General features: G+C 41.4%; 2 protein-coding genes across 2 annotated transcripts in view; both read left to right on the plus strand.

Annotated features, from left to right (window-relative positions):
- The window catches only part of MTARC1 (mitochondrial amidoxime reducing component 1), a 66,511-nt gene that overhangs the window by 44,624 nt on the left and 8,700 nt on the right, over positions 1-13,187 (plus strand). The window lies entirely within an intron of this gene.
- The window catches only part of HLX (H2.0 like homeobox), a 56,325-nt gene that overhangs the window by 9,611 nt on the left and 33,527 nt on the right, over positions 1-13,187 (plus strand). The gene's annotated exons all lie outside the window — the stretch shown is intronic.

Below are 13,187 nucleotides of genomic sequence, written 5' to 3' on the forward strand. Positions count from 1 at the left end.
TGAGGTGCTGGAGGTAGGGATAACCTCACAAAGCCCTTTGCTAAATACTTAGTGAGATGGTACAGTGGGCCAGGCAGACACCACTGTCTTGAATGGAGCTTATCATGTAATATAGAAGCCTGGCATAAGCAGCTAATGACACAAGTGCCAAACGTTTTGAGTGCTGTGAAGCAGAAGTGCTGGTTGCCCAGGGAACATTTCAGCAGAGCCTCGGCTCAGGGAAGGTAGGGTGTGGTGGTGCTTAGGGTCAGAGTGGGGCAAGCATTCCAAGCGAAGGGAACAGCACATGCACATGCTATGTTACTCAGGGTTCTCTAGAGGGACAGAACTAATAGGATAGACGCATAAATGAGGGGGAGCTTGTTAAGGACTACTGACTTACGATCACAAGGTGAAGTCCCACAATAGCCTGTCTGCAAGCTGAAGAGCAGGGAAGCCACTTTGAGTCCTCAAACCTCAAAAGTAGGGAAGCTGGGACAGGGCAGCCTTCTGAAGGCCCGAGAGCCCCCGGCAAACCACTGGTGTAAATTCAAGAGTCCAAAAGATGAAGGGCTTGGAGTCTGATGTTCGAGGGCAGGAAGCATCCAGCACGAGAGAAAAGGATTGTTGGAAGACTCAGCAAGCCTAGTCTTTCCGCATTCCTCTTCCGGTTTTCATTCTAGCTGCGATGGCAGCTGATTAGACCGTGCCCACCTGGATTGAGGGTGGGTCTCCTCTCCCAGTCCACTGACTCAAGTGTTAATCTTCTTTGATAATACCTTCACAGACACACCCAGGAATAATACTTTGCATCCTTCAATCTGATCAAGTTGACACCTAATATGAACTATCACACATGCTCTCCATGGGAAGGAGCATGATGCTTATACGGAGCATGTCTACCACCCCCAATCTTACTCCCTCGTCCCCAGCAGCTTCTTCCCCTGGCACTCTAGAGTTTCTTGACTGGACACATAAGCACAATTAGGCTGTGCTTAATTATAAAGCCATCCCAATTTATACATTTTCTGGTTATGCTTGCCTATTTACAAGTTTTTCTTGTGAAAACTTGTCTATTCTTTTTTGCTGCCCCCTCTCCACCCTAAAAGAGCAACCCTAAGGAAACACTCCCAGAGTTCATTATAGTTATTAGGACTTACAGGGATTTGAAGACTAGAATTTAATGGAGGTTTTTGTAACATTCCTTGGGGCAGGTGTCCCCAAACTACGTCCCCAAACTACGGCCCCACGGGCCGCATGTGGCCCCCTGAGGCCATTTATCCGGCCCCCCGCCGCACTTCAGGAAGGGGCACCTCTTTCATTGGTGGTCAGTGAGAGGAGCACAGTATGTGGCGGCCCTCCGATGGTCTGAGGGACAGTGAACTGGCCCCCTGTGTACAAAGTTTGGGGACACCTGCCTTGGGGACTTGAAGGACATTTTTTTCCCACCAGCCCCAGAAGTTAGATTATAAAAACATTTCTTTCTTAAAAGAAAAGAAGAGCTAAGGCGGGTGGATCATGAGGTCAAGAGATTGAGACCATCCTGGTCAACATGGTGAAACCCCGTCTCTACTAAAAATACAAAAAATTAGGAGGGCATGATGGCACGTGCCTGTAATCCCAGCTACTCAGGAGGCTGGGGCAGGAGAATTGCCTGAACCCAGGAGGCGGAGGTTGTGGTGAGCCGAGATTGCGCCATTGCACTCCAGCCTGGGTAACAAGAGCAAAACTCCGTCTTAAAAAAAAAAAAAAAAAAAAAAAAGAAGAAGTCTTCTGAGCTCAAATTTCTAGTTATTCTAGAAACAGAACACTTGTTCTATCTTTTCGTGTTGCCCCCCCACACCTACCTCTTCTCTTTCATTCCCTTTGTCTTTATTTCTGTGGTGTAGTAATAGGCAAAACAGAGAAGCAATTGGTTTTAATCTTTGATCTTGACCTTGCTGTGTGGCTTTGGCCAAGTCACTTCCCCTCTCTCAGCCTCAGTTTCTTCAAGTATAAAACGAGGGTTTGGATGGATCACAGGGTTGAGGCTTCTTGCAGATCCCTATGGGTGAACCTCAGCAAACAGGCTATTCAGTTAGCAGATTCAAGTCATATATGAAAAGCCAGAGTTGATTGAAAATATCCCTTCTCGGGAGAGAGACTAGAGGAAAAGCTTCCTCGTTGGCAGAGATAAGCTTGGCAGGAGCCAATTCAGGTACCAGTAAAGGATCTCTTCTCCTGCAGGCCAGCCTCCCTCTCTTCAGCTTGGCTGAATCATGCATTCATTGACACTGCACTTCTACAAGTCCTTCAAACTCCAGGAATTCTCTCCTAGTTTTCCTAGGTATGCTTGCTGTTCCCTACATGGGTTTCCTGTGAGTGTCCAGACCAATAATCAAATGCCTCCAGGACCCATAAGACAAATGAGAAGAGTTTTCTCATTATGACAGGTAGGACCATGGACAACTCAGGACTCCTGCTTGATCAAAGGGGACCTTTGTTGGTCAGCATTTTTCAGAGAAGTGGAATGCATTGGATAGATATATAAGGAGATTATAGGAGTTGGCTTATGCAATTATGGGAGCCTAGAAGAGCCACCATCTGCTGTCTGTAAGCTGGAGAAACAGGAAAACCAGTGAAGTAATGAAGTCTGAATCCAAAGGCATAACAATCAGGAGAACTGATGGCCTAAGTTCCAAAGTCCAAAGGGTGGAGAACCAGAAGCTCTGATGTCTAAGGAAGATAGAATTTACCCTTCGTCTGCCTTTTTGTTTTATTTGAGCCCTCAATGGGCTGAGTGATGCCTACCCACATTGGTGAGGATGGATCTTCTTTACTCAGTCTACTGATTCACACCTGTTCCAGAAACACCCCCACAGACACATCCAGAGACGTTTTCCCAGCTATCTGGTCCCCCTTAGTCCAGTGAAATCCACACGTGAAATTAATCATCAGAGAATCTAAGTTCTACTTAGCTCCAACCAGTTGAAGTCATTCTGGAATAAGTGCAAAGTATTTCCGGATATTTCTGATCTTACAAGAGAAGCTAGAAATTAGCATTTTTAAGTAAAGATGGCTCAATTTTAAAAAAAGCAAACATGGCATGGGCAAAAGACAGTGGATCAGTGGATCAGATTCAGACCTGTGGCTGCCGGTTGGCTACCTGTAGGTATAAAAAGTCCTGGGTCCTTCCCCATTCTATACTGTATTTACAAAATCTGAAATGCTTAGCTATGCATTCATTCATTTAACAATTATTTGTCAATTACCATGAGCTGGTATTATGTAGGATGCTGGGGAGAATAGGTAAATGTGATGCAACACATGTGTAAATGGGAATGACAGTGCGATATAATCAGTGTCTCCTGGGCCAGGTGTCTCCTTTGTGCCCTACAGCACCTTTGCATACTTCCATTATGGCCTGTGACATGCTGGCAAGAAATTGATTCATTGGGCTGTGTCTTTTCAGCTGCCTGAGGAATGAAAATCATATACTTTAGGTCTATATGCCCGGCATTGTACACAACTTGACACATCATAGCAGCTCTAAGAAAGTCTGTAGGCTGACGACTGAGTGAACAACCCACTGACTGTGTGCTGTTCAGGGTTGGGAAAGCAGGGGAGGGGAGGTGCGGTCTCTGGGCCCCATCTCTAGCTTTTCTTCAACTCTGGCTTTATAAACCTGTGCATCAAAAAATAAAAGCTAAGTCTCATTGTTTCAAATGAGGCTACTTTATTTCTACCCACTAACTTCCCCACCACCAAGAAAAGGTTCATTTAAAGAAGGAAACTGTAGAAATAGGAATAAAAGCAGTACCTCTGAAAGCCAAGATCATTCATTCATTAAACAAATAAACAAAACTGAAGGCTGGGCGTGGTAACTCATTCCCATAATCCCAGCACTTTGGGAAGCCAAGGTGGGCGGATCACCTGAGGTCAGGAGTTTGAGACCAGCCTGGCCAACATGATGAAACCCCGTCTCTTCTAAAAATACAAAAAAAATTAGCCAGGCGTGATGGTGGGTGTCTGTAATCCCAGTTACTCCGGAGGCTGAGGCAGGAGAATTGCTTGAAGTCGGGAGGCAGAGGTTGCAGTGAGCTGAGATCACACCACTGCACTCCAGGCTGGGCAAAAAGAGCAAAACTCCATCTCAGACAAAAGAAAAAAAATCAAGATAAATAACATACTCTCATGTAACAGTTGAAAGTCTTAAAGCACAGATTTTAAAAATCAATATTAATGTGAAGAAGTCTCAGTGTAATGGAAAATCCACTGGTTTAGGAATCAGATCACCTGGTTTCTAGTCCACCTCTGCAACTGTGAGATCTAAACTACTGACTCCATCTGGGCCTCAGTTTCCTCCACTGCAAAGTGACAGGTGATTGGAGGATCTCCAGAGTTACTTCTGGCTTTCATAGACAGTGCATCCTGGCAGCCAGGAACCTTTTCTGAGACCACTTGGCCTGGTAGGAAGGAAAACACAAAGAAATATTTGAGTAAACATAAGCATGCCTCACTCTGGAACAGTGGCCATAACTCTGCTCTCCACAGGACAAAGGAATGAGTAATAGTGCAGTGGAAATCTCATCTACTTCCCTCTTCTTCAAGAACCAAGAGGCTGGTCTAACCATCTTGAAATGCAACCTAAAAGACAAACAGACCACACTGGAGCCCAGCTCCAGTTTTTAACAGCACTTGGATGCTTGGCAGATTTCTCTGGGTTTGTTTTTCAGCCTGACACACTGCGCCTCTCCATTCACTCTGCAGCATTCTCTAACTGGGATGTCAGAAACCCATTAGGAAAAGGAGTCAGGGTGTGGCGTAAGGGGAGGTTTGGAAGAAAGGCTGGGAAATGCCCCCTCATGGGAGGGGAAATCTGGCACCATCAATAACATTAAGTCTATAAAATTATTTTCTTCTGGGACTAAAAACTCACATGATGTACTGTATTTATCACTCAGTGAATCTCATTAATTGTCTTATTCAGAATTTCCACTTCCTATTGTTGACTTCTTTCGACCCATGACCTGTCATATTTCTTATATCTAGTATATTGAATTTCAACTATTAGCAGTCATTTATTAAAAACAAAACCACAGAAAACCAGGCAGACATAACTTGATTAATAACAAGTCAGTGTTTTCCTCTTACACTTCTTTCAGGTCAGGGAAGTTGGAAAATTGCTAATGAGTCTTCTGTACCTTTTTAAGAGATGCCTTAGAGTAATCCCACAATTAGGAATTTCCTATATCAGGTAGAAATTAAATGCTTGGAAAGCTTGTATTTTCATAAGAGGTGGTGAACTTGCATATAATATTGGCTTCCTCCCAAGGCCCAATCTTGAAGTGAGAGGAAGCTTCCAGATCCTGAAAACTAAAGAAAATCTGTAGAGATCTTCGTGGTGAGGGTGGGAAGACATGGTAAGGGTGACAGTGGGAGAGGACAAAGTGTCACAGACACTTTGGGTGTGATGAGTAATTTTATGTCAGCTTGATTAGACCATAGATGCCCTGACATTTGATCAAACACTATCCTGGGTGTGTCTGTGAGCATGTTTCTGGATAAAGTTGGCCTTTGAATTGGTAGACTTGAGTAAAGCAGATTGCCTTCCCTGATATGGGTGGGCCTCACCTAATCAGTTGAAGGCTTGGCTAGCACAAAACGACCTAGTAAGAGGAAAATTCTTCTGCCCCACTGTTTGAGCAGGAACATTGGCCTTCTTCTACCTTTGGATTTGAATGAAAACATTGGTTCTTCCTGGGCTTTGAGCCTGCAGCTTTCAGACTGGAACTTATGCCATCAGCTTTCCTGGTTCTCAGGTCTTTGGACTCAGACTGGAATGACACTTTGGATTTCCTGCATCTTCAATTGCTGACTGCTGACCTTGGGACTTCTTGGCCAGCCTCCATAATACTGTGTGCCAATTAGTCTCTTGTTGGTTTTGTTTCTTTGGAGAACCTTGACCGACACGCTAGGGTTGTGCCTGGAAAGTGCTTGCCAGTTGGTTTCTTTCTTTCCTTCATATTTATTTGGGTGGGTCACTTGGCCCACCACATGGACCCTATAGGACAGGAAACAGAATGTGCTTCCTTCTCAAAGGCAACAGAATAAGCTTCTAGATCCTAACTAGGATAGTAAATAGACGCTTGCCGGACAGGCCACTCTGAGTATTCTCCTACCAAAACCTTTTAACATTCCATTTTACCTCCTCTACTGGTTACGTACCTCTTTGCATGCTTTTTTTTTTTGCAGTCATTCTAGGGATTACATATACACCCCTAACTTACCATTTAGAGCTAATATTGCATGAAATAGAAGAACAATATGAACTATAAGAGCAATGTCCTGCTGATGCTTTGGACTTAAGAGATTACCACAGAGAAACACAGCCTCTGAAAAGAGCAGTGCCTGCATGGAGGTTCTGGGCACTACTACATAGGTAGGCATTACAGCAGAATGCAACATCACTTTGACGTGCCCAGAGGCATGCTCCTCTCCCAACTCACTTGGAGTCTATGCAATCTAGGTGTTGGACTCTCCTCCAAGGTATGCACTAGCAGTAAAGGTAGCTGATAAGCTTTCAGAAGAGGGGAAAAAAAAAAAAGAACTCTGAGGAACACAAACATCATGGAAGAAAGGCCAAAAACGGAACAACATATACCAGAGGAAGCAGAGTTAATGGTCTGGGAAGAACAGGAATATAAATAAATGTAATAAATATCTTCAAAGTTCTAATAAAGGATGTCAGAAACATGAAGCAGATATAAATTATGAATATGAGCCAAATGGAAATACAGGATAGGAGAAATATCAGAGTTGAAATAAAGAGCTCAGTGGGCTGAAAGTATTTTTTCTTCCTTTCATTTCTTTAAAATATGTGACTGTTTAAAGCAAAAAATTAGAGTACTCTATTTGGGGTTTATAATGTATTGAGATATAATATGTACGTAACAATAGCACAAAGGCTGGGAGTGGAAAATGGAATTATACTGTTGTAATGCTCTTATATTTCATCCAATATTAGCTCTTAGTGATAAGCTAAGGATGCATATGCAATCCCTAAAACAACTTCTAAAAAAAAATGCAAAGAGGTAAAGCTAAGTAGCCAGTAGAGAAGTCAAAATGAAATGTTCAAAAATATTCAGTCAGTCGGGTGCAGTGGCTCATGCCTATAATCCCAACACTTTGGGAGGCCATATAAAAGCCAGGTTTCTAGTTTATAAAACTGGAAAAAGAAGAGCAATTAAACCCAGAGTAAATGTACAGAGAAAAATGTTAAGGATAAGAGAAGAAATCAATCACATAGAAAATAGAAAAATAATAGAGACAATTAACAAAATCAAAAATCAGTTATTTTGAAAGATTAATGAAGTAAAACATATGTCCACAAAAGACTTTACAAGAATGTTTGTAGCAACTTTATTCATAATAGACAATGACTGGAAACAAATGTCTATGAATAGAAGAATAGATAGATCAATGTGGTGTAGTCATACAATGGTGTGCTATTGAACAATACAAAGGAAAGAACTGTTAGGCACACAATGACATGGATCGATCTCAGACATGCCGAGCAAGAAAGGCAGAACAAAACAAGTAGATACTTTACAATCCCCTGTATACGAGGCCAAGAACTGGCAAACAGACACAAACCTATGGTGAAAAAAATAAAATAAGAGAAATGGCTGCTAGTGGTGGGAAGGTGGTTGACAAAAGAACTTTCTGGGATCATGGAAATGTTTTATAACTTGTTAGCTGTGTAGTTGGATGGGTGAATTCATTCACCACTACTCATCAGTCTGCACACATAAGATCTGTGCTTTTCACTTCTGAAAATTATATATGAAAAAGAACTGTAAGCAAACATTAAACTTAGTTATGACATTTGCTTATTGCAGTAGTAACGGTTAGCAAAAGAGTTAAAATATTGAGAATAATGGGAGCCAGATTTCCCATTGTTGGAGTTATAAATACAGCAAGAAGCAAGAGTAGAATGTGCCCTGTGTTGCTGAATTGAGATTAGAGGTATCAGTCTGAACATCCTTATGATAATATACATGATATATTATATATATTTCCTAGCCGCTGTCCTCTGAGAAGACCTAAAAGCCATGACACATTGATGGCAATGACACATCAATGGCAATCTGCTGCCCAGATCTTAGTTTCTAAATACCACCTTCCATTAAAAGAAATCAAGTTCTTTGGAGAGAAGGCTGATTCCAGGGCTGGGGCAAAAGTCAGCAATGATCCTAGAACATCTCGTTTGTGCCAGAAAGTCAGGAAGTGCTCATTCAGTAATGAGGGTATGTTACAACCATATTGGAGCCAGTCTGAAGTGACTGTCACTGGCCAAATCTATTATAATTTTATAATTGAATAGTAATAAACTCATTCTGCAAAATGAAAATCCATCAATTCATATTGATTTTATTAGTCAATGAATGAATAAATATGGGTAAAGAACAAGCTCTTCCTTTGTAATGATAAGCTCTTCTATTGTAATAGAAGGAATGATGGAGTTAGAAAGTAATCAATGGGTGCTAAAACTAAAAAGTGACAATTTAGGGAAGAAAAGAATATTTGCATTGTCTCAAAGGATCTTGCAAAATATTACTTATTAGTTACAAAGGCAAAAATACTACCCTTACAGTGGAGAAATATGGCAATGGTCACCTTACATCAAGAAACTTTAGACAAACCCAAATTGAAGAATATTCTACAAAATAACTGATCTGTCCTCTTCAGAAGAGTCAAGATTAAGAAAAAAGGCTGAGAAACTTTTCCAAATTAAAGGGGGTTAAAGAGATAAGCCAACACTGTACAGTGTATGATCCTGGACTGGATACTGGTTTGGGAGAGCAGAATAACTCTGTGCCCAGTGCTGGGACAAATGGTACCACTTGAATATGCAGTGTAGATAGATTACATAACAGTGTCGTATTATGTCAGTGTTAAGTATCCTAATTTTGATAATGGAACTGTGATATATAAAATAATGTTTGTGTTTTTAAGGAAATAAACATTGAAATATTTAGGAATAAATGGGCTGATATCTCCAGCTTACTCTGATTACAAAGGCATACATATAAATAGATATAAATAGAAAATAATGAAGCAAATGGGGCAAAATATTAAATGATTAATAAATCTGGGTAAAAGGTATATGGACATTTCTTGCACTGTTCTTTCAACTTTTCTTTAAATTTGAAATTGTATCAAAATTATAAGTTACCAACAAAATCCATGGGGAAAGGATTGTTTAGTAGAGGCAATTGAAATAGTGAGGAGTTGGCCTGGTGCAGTGGCTCACGCCTGTAATCTCAGCACTTTGGGAGGCTGAGGCGGGCGGATCATGATGTCAGAAGTTTGAGACCAGCCTGGTCAACATGGTGAAACCCCATCTCTACTAAAAAACCAAAAATTAGCCAGGCGTGGTGGTGTATGCCTGTAATCCCAGCTACTCTGGAGGCTGAAGCAGGAGAATCGCTTGAACCCAGGAGGCAGAAGTTGCGGTGAGCTGAGATCGCACCATTGCACTCCAGTCTGGGTAACAAGTGCCAAACTCCGCCTCAAAAAAAAAAAAAAAAAAAAAAAAAAAAAAAAAAAAGAAATAGGAGTTAAAGGCAACCATAAGTCTCTTCCCAAGGAACAGGTAGTTATAAGATGTCAGAAACAAATAATGGAATACAATGCAGGAGTCAGAATTTTTAAATTTATCAATCAATCAGTCATCTATCTTATTTATCAATCAATCTATCTATAAAACACATGACTAAACCTCAAAAATATCTTTTTGCATGAAAAAGTAATGAATAGAATGAGATACACAGATAAATATTATTTGTCTAAATTAAACGCATATATGCAATAATATGATATTTACAGGTATGCACCTAACTAAGACCATAAATTAGATACCCAGGAGTGGGTGGGATAGAAATGAAAGACAGTCAGGCTGGAAGAATAAAAAGAGAAAATAATAAAGTAAAGTAACATAAGAAAGGAGCCTTGCCAGGGATGATGATGATATGACACGGACTGAAAAATATGATTAAATACTTGCCACTGGTGTTCCCAAAATAGGAGTTGATGAGAGAAAGGAAACATAATGTGGAGTCCCTTTCAAGATGTCCCTTAGACTCAGGTTTTTATTTGATCCATTCATAAAACACAAACATGCCTGTGCACTAGGCACCTTGCTAGATGCTGGGAAAATATTTTGAACAAAATAGAACTAGGAGCTTCCTCTGTCCTCACCTTACAGTCCAGGAAACTAACCCAAGTGAGTGAGTGTTAGTATGTCGTTGGAGAAGGCCAAGGATGGTATTTGAGATGAGGAAAGTCCAGAATAACTACTTTTTGCTGAGTTTGCACAATATTAATTCTGCTTCTATGAACGAATCACAGGAAGCCACTTTACCATGTCCCTTCAATTTATGCCTCCTTGCCATTTGGAGAATTTTCTTTAATTCTTGTTCTCTGTAATGTATTAGCAATTTTGTTTTGACTAACTCGATCTGTTAAACTAGCCCTATGTACTGCTAAGAGTAATCCTCATGGTTGTGAAGTCTGTCCATACCATTCACTGGTCCCTCGTTACTGTCCTTTTCTGTAGTACCTGGTGGATATGTCAGGCCCTTCCTACAAAAAACGTACGCTCTTTCTGCTCCCTGCAGGCCTATCATAATACTTTGCATTTGTTACACTCTTGAGTTTTATCGCATTAAGATTTGTAAAAATACTTAACATTTCTTTTTCTTCTAGAGTACAATCAATGCTATTGTTCTCTAGAAGAAAAAAAAATTGTTAGGCATCTTTACAAATCTTAACATGAATTACTATACGTTTTCTTCAGTCATCAGCAGGTCAAGATCCAACTAATGGGAAATATATTTTCCCACAGATGGTCTAGGACGCAAACCACATTGTTCGTACTTTTGAAAAACATAAAGAAACAATAAAAATAAGATATTGTGAGAGCTTTGAAGTGCACGGGGCACAATGGCAGGTTCCTTTGTTGAGCAGCGGATTTTCCTAATGCCACTCAGCTAGATTCTTATCAAACATTTCTGAGCAGGAGACGATGAAAATGACCCAGCATGAGTGAAAGAACAGATGAGAAATGTGCTGTGATAAAGGCTGAAAAGGAGGCAGGCGAGGGCCTGGGTCCTCATTGAAAACAAATAGCCCGAGGTGGGGAGAGAGGCTCCGCTTTATCTTTGGCATTCTTTTTATAGCTCCGATCCGGAATTGTTTTCCCTTGAAAATGAATGGAGTGCCAGGGAGAGCTGCTTGATCTTATTCTCCGGCCTTTTCATTGCACTGTGCAGCCATTTTAATGAGTTATTTCTCACAGTCGCCCTACTAGGCAGGTCGTCATCAATATCCTTGCTTTCCAGGCAGAGCCTAAGTGAGGCAAAGGCTGTGGGGTGATTCAGTAATGGGTCTTAATTATGTGAGGGTCATGTGGCTGAGGATGGGGAGCAGCTGTTTCGGGGAGCCTTTCCTGAGTTCAGAGGAGAAGGTATGAGCAGAGCTGGGGCAGGGGGCGATGTTAGAGTAAAAGGAGCTCTGGACTAGGAGACTTCCCTGCCTTATCATGGAGGTTTCTGAGAACAGGAACCTGGCTTCTCCCTCTTGGTTTGTACCACCAAAGCATCTGCTAGATACTATAGATGTACATCTCCCAGAAAATAAATGCTCAGTTGGTTGATTGATGAATGATATGAACAACTCTTTATGTAGGGCTATTTCAACCAAAGCTAGGGACAGACTGATCTGGTTCGACTTGATTTACCAAGAAGAAAAGGGCAAATGATCCTACGAGATCACTGCCATTTCTTGGGGTATATAAGTAGCACCTATCTGCCATTATCTCCGTTCAATTTAATTCAAAATTCAGTCAAGTTAATGCTTTTGATCATCTAACTACATGGAAGGTGATGGACAAGGCTCTGGGTGGATTGCAGAAATAAATCAATTATGGTTCCAGCCTTATAAAGTGCAAGAAAGAGTGGGAGAGAAAGAAATGCATACAACTTCTTACAATACAGGTATCTGAGACTATGAGAAGTGCTATTTTAGAAATCCAGTCAGTTCATGAGACTATGGAAGGGGTAGTGAAGAATTCCAGGTCGGGAATTGGGAGTGAAGGGATATCGACAACAGAAATTAACATTACTGTGTGCCATGCAGATAAGGGCGTTACTTGAATTACTTTATTTAATACTTACAACTGTACACACCAAGTATGAATGCGATCTTCATTTTATTCATGATCATATGGAATCAGAGAGCAGTTAAGTAACATACTAGCATGCATCAGAGGCAGAATTGAACTAAGGCTGTCCAATAGAACTTATGCTAAGTTGTAAAGAAAATTTATGGATTTAGCACATGTTACAGTCCAGTCTCTGGGTTAGTATAGATTATTTCTTTACTTCTATAAATAACTCTAAAAATTATATTATCATCTCCCTTTGACACATCTGAGATTCAAAGAGCTTAAATGACTTGACCAAGTTACATGGCTAAAAAATACCAAAAGGCGCGTGCTTCCCTGCCCAGAGTGGTGTGGCTTCACACTGTGTCATTTCTAGTCTCCACAAGGCTGCCTCAAGTAGAAAACAGTCAGTGCTTCCTCAGGACCTCAGGAATTGCAGGCGGCCAGCCACGTCCAGCTGAAGGCAATTGAGAGATCTCAGGCACGGTCTCTGAAAAGCCTTCAGCGCCCTGTAGGTGCCAGCCCACGGAGAAACTGCCATCTGGAGCCCAGCAGCATCAGCAGATTCAGGCAGAGCTTTCAGCCCTTCAGAACCGGTCAAGTCGTCCACACAGTGGTTGTATTGGTTATCTATTGCAGTGTCACAAATCACAGCAAGTTTAGTGGTGTCAAACAACGTATGTTACTATCTCATGGTTTCAGCATTCCAGCCTCTGGGCATGGCTTCACTAGGTCCTCTGCGCAGAGTCTCACAAGGCACAAAGTGTTGGCCAGCTTCATTCTCATCTGGAGCTTGGGCTCCACTTCTCAGCTCATATAAGGTGTTGGCAGAATTCAATTCCTCCCAACGGTAGGACTGAGGTCCTCAGCTCCTAGATGCTGCCTCCCTCCAGAGGCAGTTGACAACATGGCTGTTTGCCTTTTAAAATGCCGCAGAAGAGAGTCTGTTATGGACTGAATGTTTGTGTTCTCCCCCAAATCTGTATGTTGAAATCCTAAC

Source organism: Saimiri boliviensis, chromosome 14 (genome assembly GCF_048565385.1).
Source record: "Saimiri boliviensis isolate mSaiBol1 chromosome 14, mSaiBol1.pri, whole genome shotgun sequence".
NCBI lineage: Eukaryota > Metazoa > Chordata > Mammalia > Primates > Cebidae > Saimiri > Saimiri boliviensis.